Here is a 7,541-nt window from a genome sequence, read left to right on the forward strand (position 1 = left end):
CACTGAAATAATATTTTTCGTGAAAACGATACTTGATTATATACTTTATTCCATGTCTATTGTGTATATTTGTTTGCGTGTGGCTAGAGCAACAACAATCATGTCAATGATACATTTCTTTAAGAAGAATATTGATTATACTCCATCCGTTTTTATTTATATGTCGTTCTTACTAAAAATAGATGGTCCATAATATTTGTCATTTCACAAAATTAATACATAAATGATATTATTCTTCTTATTTTACCCCTATGAGTTATTAGCCTTGAAAATATACATTTAACCAATATAAAAAAATAAAGTAAATAATTGATGTCCATTGATTAAATTAATTAATCAAAATAAATTAATTCATGTTCATCGATTGAAAACTTATCAAAAAAAACATTAAAGAAGAATAGAATAGTAAACTTACTTAGTTTCTTAATACATGTAAAATCTAAAATAGTGACATATAAATAGAAACGGAGGGAGTAGCATGTATCTGCTAAAACACCATGCATCACAAAAAAATAATAATCTCAAACTTCTTTTTATCTCTTTCTTTTTCCTTTTTTATTTTTTTCAAACTTTACATGCTCCTTTATGGTACTACTTGAATATTATTGGGAGTCGTAGTGCTACTCCATTTCATAAAAAAATATTTTGATTCTTCAATCTTAGGAATAAATAGGTGCATGCATTATGTTTTCATTACAAGGAATCTGCTTTGATTAAACAAAAAAAAATGCTGCGATCAATGTAACATTTTAGAATTTAATTGGTGAGTTCAAATTGTACAATAATAATGTAAATTCAAAAGGTAATTGTGTTAGAACAACGTCAACATACTAAATATAGTTTCATAAATAGAATTTGGAGAATGGGGGTGTAGGTAGGCCTTACTCCTTTTATCAGGGGATAAAGAGATTAATACGATAAATCCTCAGCTCAAGAAAGTATTGTCAGTCAAGAGTATTTGTAAATAATACTCCCTCTGTTTCAATTTAATTGATTGTTTGATTTTGATTTGATACAGAATTTTAAAAACTAAAGAACTTTTTTGAATCTTATAGTCTTAAACTAAAGATCGTATGTAGAATGTGATTAAATAACCTTTAATCTTGTTGCCTTAAATATATTAGGTGAAAAATTAGAATTAATGAATTGTCATAGATAAAAGAGACATTATTTTTTTAAAGTCTAAAATAGAAAAAGAAAAAAAGAGTTTGAACGAAAAGTCAAAATCTCATCTTAGGTTCAGACACAATTAACACATTTAATCATCGTTTATACTATTTTGAACATGTTATTATCATTTCAAAGTAAACAGCCGCAAATAAAACTTTTATTATTAATAAATAATTAAAGAGAGGGCCTCCATACGTAGGTTTTTGATATCGTTTAGTACTAGCTAATATCCGTCCAAGTTATCTTATTTGGGGTGTTCGAACGAGCCCGAAAAATCGATCCGAACCGATAAATCAAATCAAATCGATTTAATAAACCAAAAATTGGCTCGATTTGGTTTGGTTTGGTTTTAGATTTTTAAAAACTGATAACATTTAGTTTGGTTTGGTGTTACCCATAAAGAAAACCGAACCGATAAATATGTACATATTTAAAATATTATATATATTTATATATGTTTATTAAACTTTATTTATTTTTTAACTTCTTCATAATTTAGGACCATTCCAAGAAAAAAAGTCTAGCCCATGTTCCCCAAGCCCATTTACGTTTAAAGTAAAATAAAAAAAAATCTTACTGAATAGTTAGCGTAAATAAATTTTTTCCTCGTTAGATTTTCAGTTCCCTTTTATTTCCTCCCAAACCCTATAGACTTCTATTCTGCTCTCAGTCTCTCACGATAACAATTGAGTGCAAGAAGTTTTAATCCTTGTAAGTCTGTGACTTTTTCTTCCTTTCACTTTTTTGATTACTTTTTGTATGTTCTCTACTCTTTGTTTGTGTAATTATTTTTGTGTTTTTGAAGTTTTACTTGAATGAATTGCTTCTCTAGTCTTTCATCTTGTATGTGTTTTTTTATTTTATTTCTCTATTATTTTAGATTTTCTCCACTAATTTAGGTTTTTTCTGTTAATTTAGTTTTTATGTAATGATTTTGGATTTCTCTATTTATTTAGATTTTTGGATACTTTTTTCAGATGGAAACTACAACTATTCAAGAAGAGGTGGAGCCAGTGGAGGTAACCAACAAAGTATCTCCAACTACTTTGCTGGAACCTGAGCTTGACGGTGATAAAACTCATGATATTACTCCCAATCATGCGAAAAAGCGGAAACAACAACTCTTTGCGACCCTGATCATAGCGTTGTGAGTAGTGACAGGAGAACATCCGGCATTTGGAAACACTATACTGAATATCTTGATAAATGGGGTAAGAAAAGGGCGAAATGTAACTACTGTACTAGTAACTTTGCTTCTGAAAGTACAAACGGAACCTCAATGCTATGGAGACATTTAAATGAGGTTTGTCCTAATTTCCCTCTTAGAATTATGGACAGAAATCAATCAAGAATCAAGGTAGTTAAAAAAGGGGAAAAAGCATGTAGTACATGTACTGTAGAAAAGATTGTGATTAACGTCAATGAGATTAGGAGAGCCATTGCTGAGTTTGTCATTATTGACGAACAACCTTTTAAAGTTGTTGAAGGGGAAGGTTTTAGAAGATTAATGGCAGTTGCTTTGCCTAATTTTCAATTACCTTCTCGCTTGACTGTTGCTAGACAATGTTTGAAAATATATCATAAAGAGAAAGAAAAACTTAAAAAGCTTATTCATAATCAACGTGTATGTGTTACTAGTGATACGTGGACATCACTTCAAAATCTAACTTATATGGTTGTCACTGCCCATTGGATCGATGATGAGTGGAATCTGAAAAAGAAAATTCTCAATTTTTTCCAAACATTAGATCATAAGGGAGAAACAATTGCTAAGGGGATTGAGGCGTGCTTATTTAATTGGGAAATTGATAACATATTCATGGTGACCTTAGATAATGCAACTGCTAATGATTCTGCAATTAAACACTTGAAAAGAAGAATTGAGGATTGGAAAGGAGGCATCTTAGGAAATGAGTTCTTACATGTTAGATGTAATGCTCATATTCTAAATTTAATCGTGAAAGAAGGACTCGGTGAACAAAATGAGTCTATTTCTCGGGTAAGAAATGCTATCAAATATGTTAAGTCCTCAGCTGGAAGGTTTGATTCCTTTAAGTCATTTATCGAGAAGGTTAAGATTAACACTCATGGTCTTTCGACTTTAGATATTGAGACTAGGTGGAACTCCACATATATGATGCTAGATACAACTGTAAAATTTGAAAGGGCCTTTTCAAGAATGTATGATGATGATCACAAGTACCTCAAGTATTGTTGAGAAATAAATAATGTGGGAGGGCATCCATCGATAGATGATTGGAAGAATGTTAAAGTTTTCATTAAGTTCATTGAGATTTTCTACCAGGTAACTTTGAAATTCTAAGGAACTTCATATGTTACTTCCAATTCTTTCTTCCATGAGATCTTTAATTTTCAAAAGATAATTTGCAAATATGTTCGTAGTGAAGATTCTATTTTGAGTGGCATGTCTAAAAAGACGGAGCTTAAATTTAACATATACTGAGGTACTTTTGAAAGTATGAACAAGTTATTATTCATTGTTGTTGTTTTGGATCCTCGATACAAGTTGAAATATGTGGAATATCTGTTTAAAAACTCTTATGGTTGTTTGGTGGGAGCCAAAAAATCAAAAAAAGTGATGGATACTTTAAGTCGCTTGTATGATTACTACATAAGTTCTTTTTGTGGGACTCATACCGATAAAATTGATGGTCAAACAAGCTTGAATGATGAAATTGATACCATGCACAGTGACGAGATATGACAATCACAATGGGAGAAATATTTGGCAGATGAAGACAATATTGAAAATAAATCAGAACTTGAGAAGTACTTGGTAGATGATTTGGAAAAGACCAAAGAGTTAGATATTTTGGCTTGGTGGAAAGTTTCTTCGGCTAGATATCCAATTATTTCTAGGATGACAAGAGATGTTCTTTCTATTCCTATTTCTACTGTTGCTTCTGAATCAGCTTTTAACACCGGTGTCCGGATTCTTGACTCTTATCGAAGTTCTTTATCTCCAAGACAGTAGAAGCTCTTATTTGCACTCAATAATGGTTAAGATCAACTTCCAAAGAATGCAAGCTTGAAGATCTTTTAGAAGAAATTCAGAAACTTGAGATAGTTGAAAAAGGTAAATTTACACATTTAACTCTATATGAATACGTCTTTTATGTTTTAAAAAGTTTTAATGCCTACTTTGTTAAACTTTTTTTTTCTCCAGAATATGCTGGCACAACCTTGAGCATTGATTAGTTTGGATGTTACAATTGAAATGTCACGACCTAGCCCCGTGACTAGTGTCCAAATTGGACCCTCGTATACACACCTATTATCTATAGTCAATCGACAATTAAGCATGATAAAGGATTTATATGGGTAGCACGTTGTCTCAAACTGTTACTTATATATATACTAAAATCACCTATTTCTTGGTGAGTCTTAATTGTCAAAAATAAGATAACATAATATGTAAGCCGACAAGGCTTCCATTCTGAATGTAAACGTCCAAAAACATAAGTCATACTAGTACACCGGACAACATCTATATACAACCCACTCATATGTCTACAGACCTCTAAGAGAATTAACAATAGCATATGACGGGACAGGGCCCCGTCGTACCCCTAAATACACAAATATATACATTATAAGGATTAGTACCCAAAGTTTGGGCTCCGAGACAATGGAGCACTTCAAACTCGTTGAGTAGAATCCTAAGCTGGCGACTCTCCGAAATGAGTATCTGTACCTGCAGGCATGAAATGCAGCCCCCCGAAGAAAAGGGGTCAGTACGAACTATGTACCGAGTATATAAAGTATAAAATACCGTAAAGGAGATCACATCTACAATAAAGATTCAGGAGCTAATCACTGTACCTGTGTCTTATGAAATGAATACATGCATATCATCATCATATATCGTACCTGGCCCGTTATGGGACTCGATGTCACAATTATATCAATATATCGTCATATATATATATACCATACCCGACCCTCTAGAAAGGGACTCGGTGAATAGAGTAGTGTACACTGATACCGTACCCGGCCCATTATGGGACTCGGTGTCATAATCATATCGTCATATCATTATAATATCATATTATCATATCACGTACCCGGCCCTCTAGTAAGGGACTCGGTGAATAATGTAGTGGAATCCATACATGATAACATACCCGGCCTATCGTAGGACTCGGTGAATAATACCATAACAATATGCACGAATAAGGTATCATTAGCAACCTTGTGAAATTTGATCATTATCGGAGACTTAATAGAATAAGCAAAATAGTCCATCATTTGAAACCCAAGACAATAGTCATTATGAATCACACCAATTATGGATTATACTAAAATATGAATTATACCACAACATGAGTTATACTAACTAGGATGGCTGGAATCATACACATGAGTCAAGACATAACAATATAAATTTTGAAAAATCAAGAACGGTAGCCATCCGAGTATATCTACGAATAAGAGTTTCTTTGGAATTTAAGCATACGTCATTCGTTCGTTTCATATGGATCATGCCAAAAGAAGAAAATGTTAACTTTACATACCTTTAGCGTTTATACGTATATGTTGTCCAATATTGTCTCAACCTATATTAAAACGTTAAGCACTATGATTAAGCTATGGACAAGAATAAAACGTAGTCTATCGTTAGTAGGTTATTTCTAAAAAAAATTGGACAGCACCTCCCCTATACCGCTCACTTTTCTCACTTTCAAACCAGCCATATAATCATCAACCAACATCAACAATCCAAAATATTGACACAAAATAAGATTTATTATTCATGTTACCAAAGCAGTAAATTCAGAAAGTCAAGTACCTCACGTTGTATCTAAATTTTGAAAATGAAAACGGCACTACTGGACTTTATAACCTTCATGAAACATTTAGATCTCTGTCTTAAGTTTCCAATACAAAAGAAATCAACTCAAAATTCATTTTCTACAAAGCGATATCATCAAAATACGAACAGATATACATGAAGGAATTTTCAATCCAGAATCTGGACAGAATTTGTCTTATGATTCATGCTCAGTTTTCGACATAATAACAACAGATATAAACTAAGACATAAACATAAGAGTTGTAGGTACGTGTATTAGCTTTCCAAAACATGTTTAATATCTAAAATCGAAGGTCTACACAATGCGATATTCCAGAATTACTACCAGCTACTCAATTCCAAAAACGGGTTTGAACATTCACAATCTTCATACACCTTTTTTCTCCAAATTCAAGAACAACAACTCATCAACAACATCAAAATAATATCAACCATTATTATACATCATCACTAAGATAATTCCATCTATTTAATCTACCTAAAATAACCCTTTAACCCATAACTCTCAACAAATCACCAAACTAGTTTATAACACTATTTTCTCCGTTCTAATCCGTTAAAACTCTAACTAAACTTGTTAACAATGAAAAGGAGACTTTAATATTACCTTAAATTTGCAGCACCATATAAAATCTTCTCCTTATTGGCTGATTTCTAGCTCAAATTGAAGCCAACGCAACGTACAACAATTTTCTCTTTATGAGCTTCGGATTTCGGGACTTGAATTTTGGTCGGATTTGGGATTTCTCTCAAGAACTCCCTTTCTCTCTCTCTCTCTGGAAATTTCCAGAATTATGTTGGTCTAAAGTATGAAGGAATAGTTACAAAAAATCAGATTTAATTTCGTGGGTATTGGGCCTGACCCGAATTAGAATTGGGTTGGACCGAATTCACTATTTAGTTTGGCCTGTCAGACTTAAAACGTCTATATCTTATTACTCTGATATCATATTTTGTCCCACGACCTATGGTTGGAAAGATATTTCAATTATCTACAACTTTCATGTTGAGAGTTTTCCCAAATTCTCAAATTATAAAGAGTTTATGGCCTCCCGAAGTCAGCTTACCCGAAACGTGACTTTAAGAAAAACATATTTGATGGCTTCTATTTTGATTTGGCTTAAGGGTCCTTCTTGAGATGTATTTTACTACACATAAATTATTCATATAACTTGGCATCTACAACAAATCATGTCATTTTAAAATTCAAAATTAAAAGTCCTTGAATTTATAATCGTTAGCTTACGAATAATCCAAAATGCAAAAATACGGAATGTAACATGAAATTCGTAGTGCAACTGTTTTGCTCTTTGGTAGTTAATTTTCAGGTTTTTGCTGTTGCTTCTCCTGAAGTACTTTTGGATTATGCTATTGACTTATTTTTTGTATTTAATCACACTTTTTTGCAAGCAATTAAGTGATATTTCTCTGGTGACAGTTGGGTATATGGTTCTTTTGTGTTGAATGTTGATCATTTGAAAGACTGTCTAAAGACCTTGTTATTTTTTTCAATTTGATTAATAAAAAAGTAATGTAT

The 7,541-nt window shown here is 32.1% G+C and overlaps 1 long non-coding RNA gene across 1 annotated transcript; it reads right to left on the reverse strand.

Moving 5' to 3' along the window:
• Positions 1-4,617: 4,617 nt before the first annotated feature.
• On the reverse strand, positions 4,618-6,819 carry LOC129890411 (uncharacterized). The gene is made up of 3 exons (XR_008767025.1): positions 6,612-6,819; positions 5,706-5,747; positions 4,618-4,885 (listed from the first exon to the last, which is right to left on the reverse strand). It is a non-coding gene; the product is annotated as an uncharacterized LOC129890411 (long non-coding RNA).
• Between the last annotated feature and the right edge of the window lie 722 nt (positions 6,820-7,541).

This window comes from Solanum dulcamara, chromosome 5, assembly GCF_947179165.1.
Source record: "Solanum dulcamara chromosome 5, daSolDulc1.2, whole genome shotgun sequence".
Classification (NCBI taxonomy): Eukaryota; Viridiplantae; Streptophyta; class Magnoliopsida; order Solanales; family Solanaceae; genus Solanum; species Solanum dulcamara.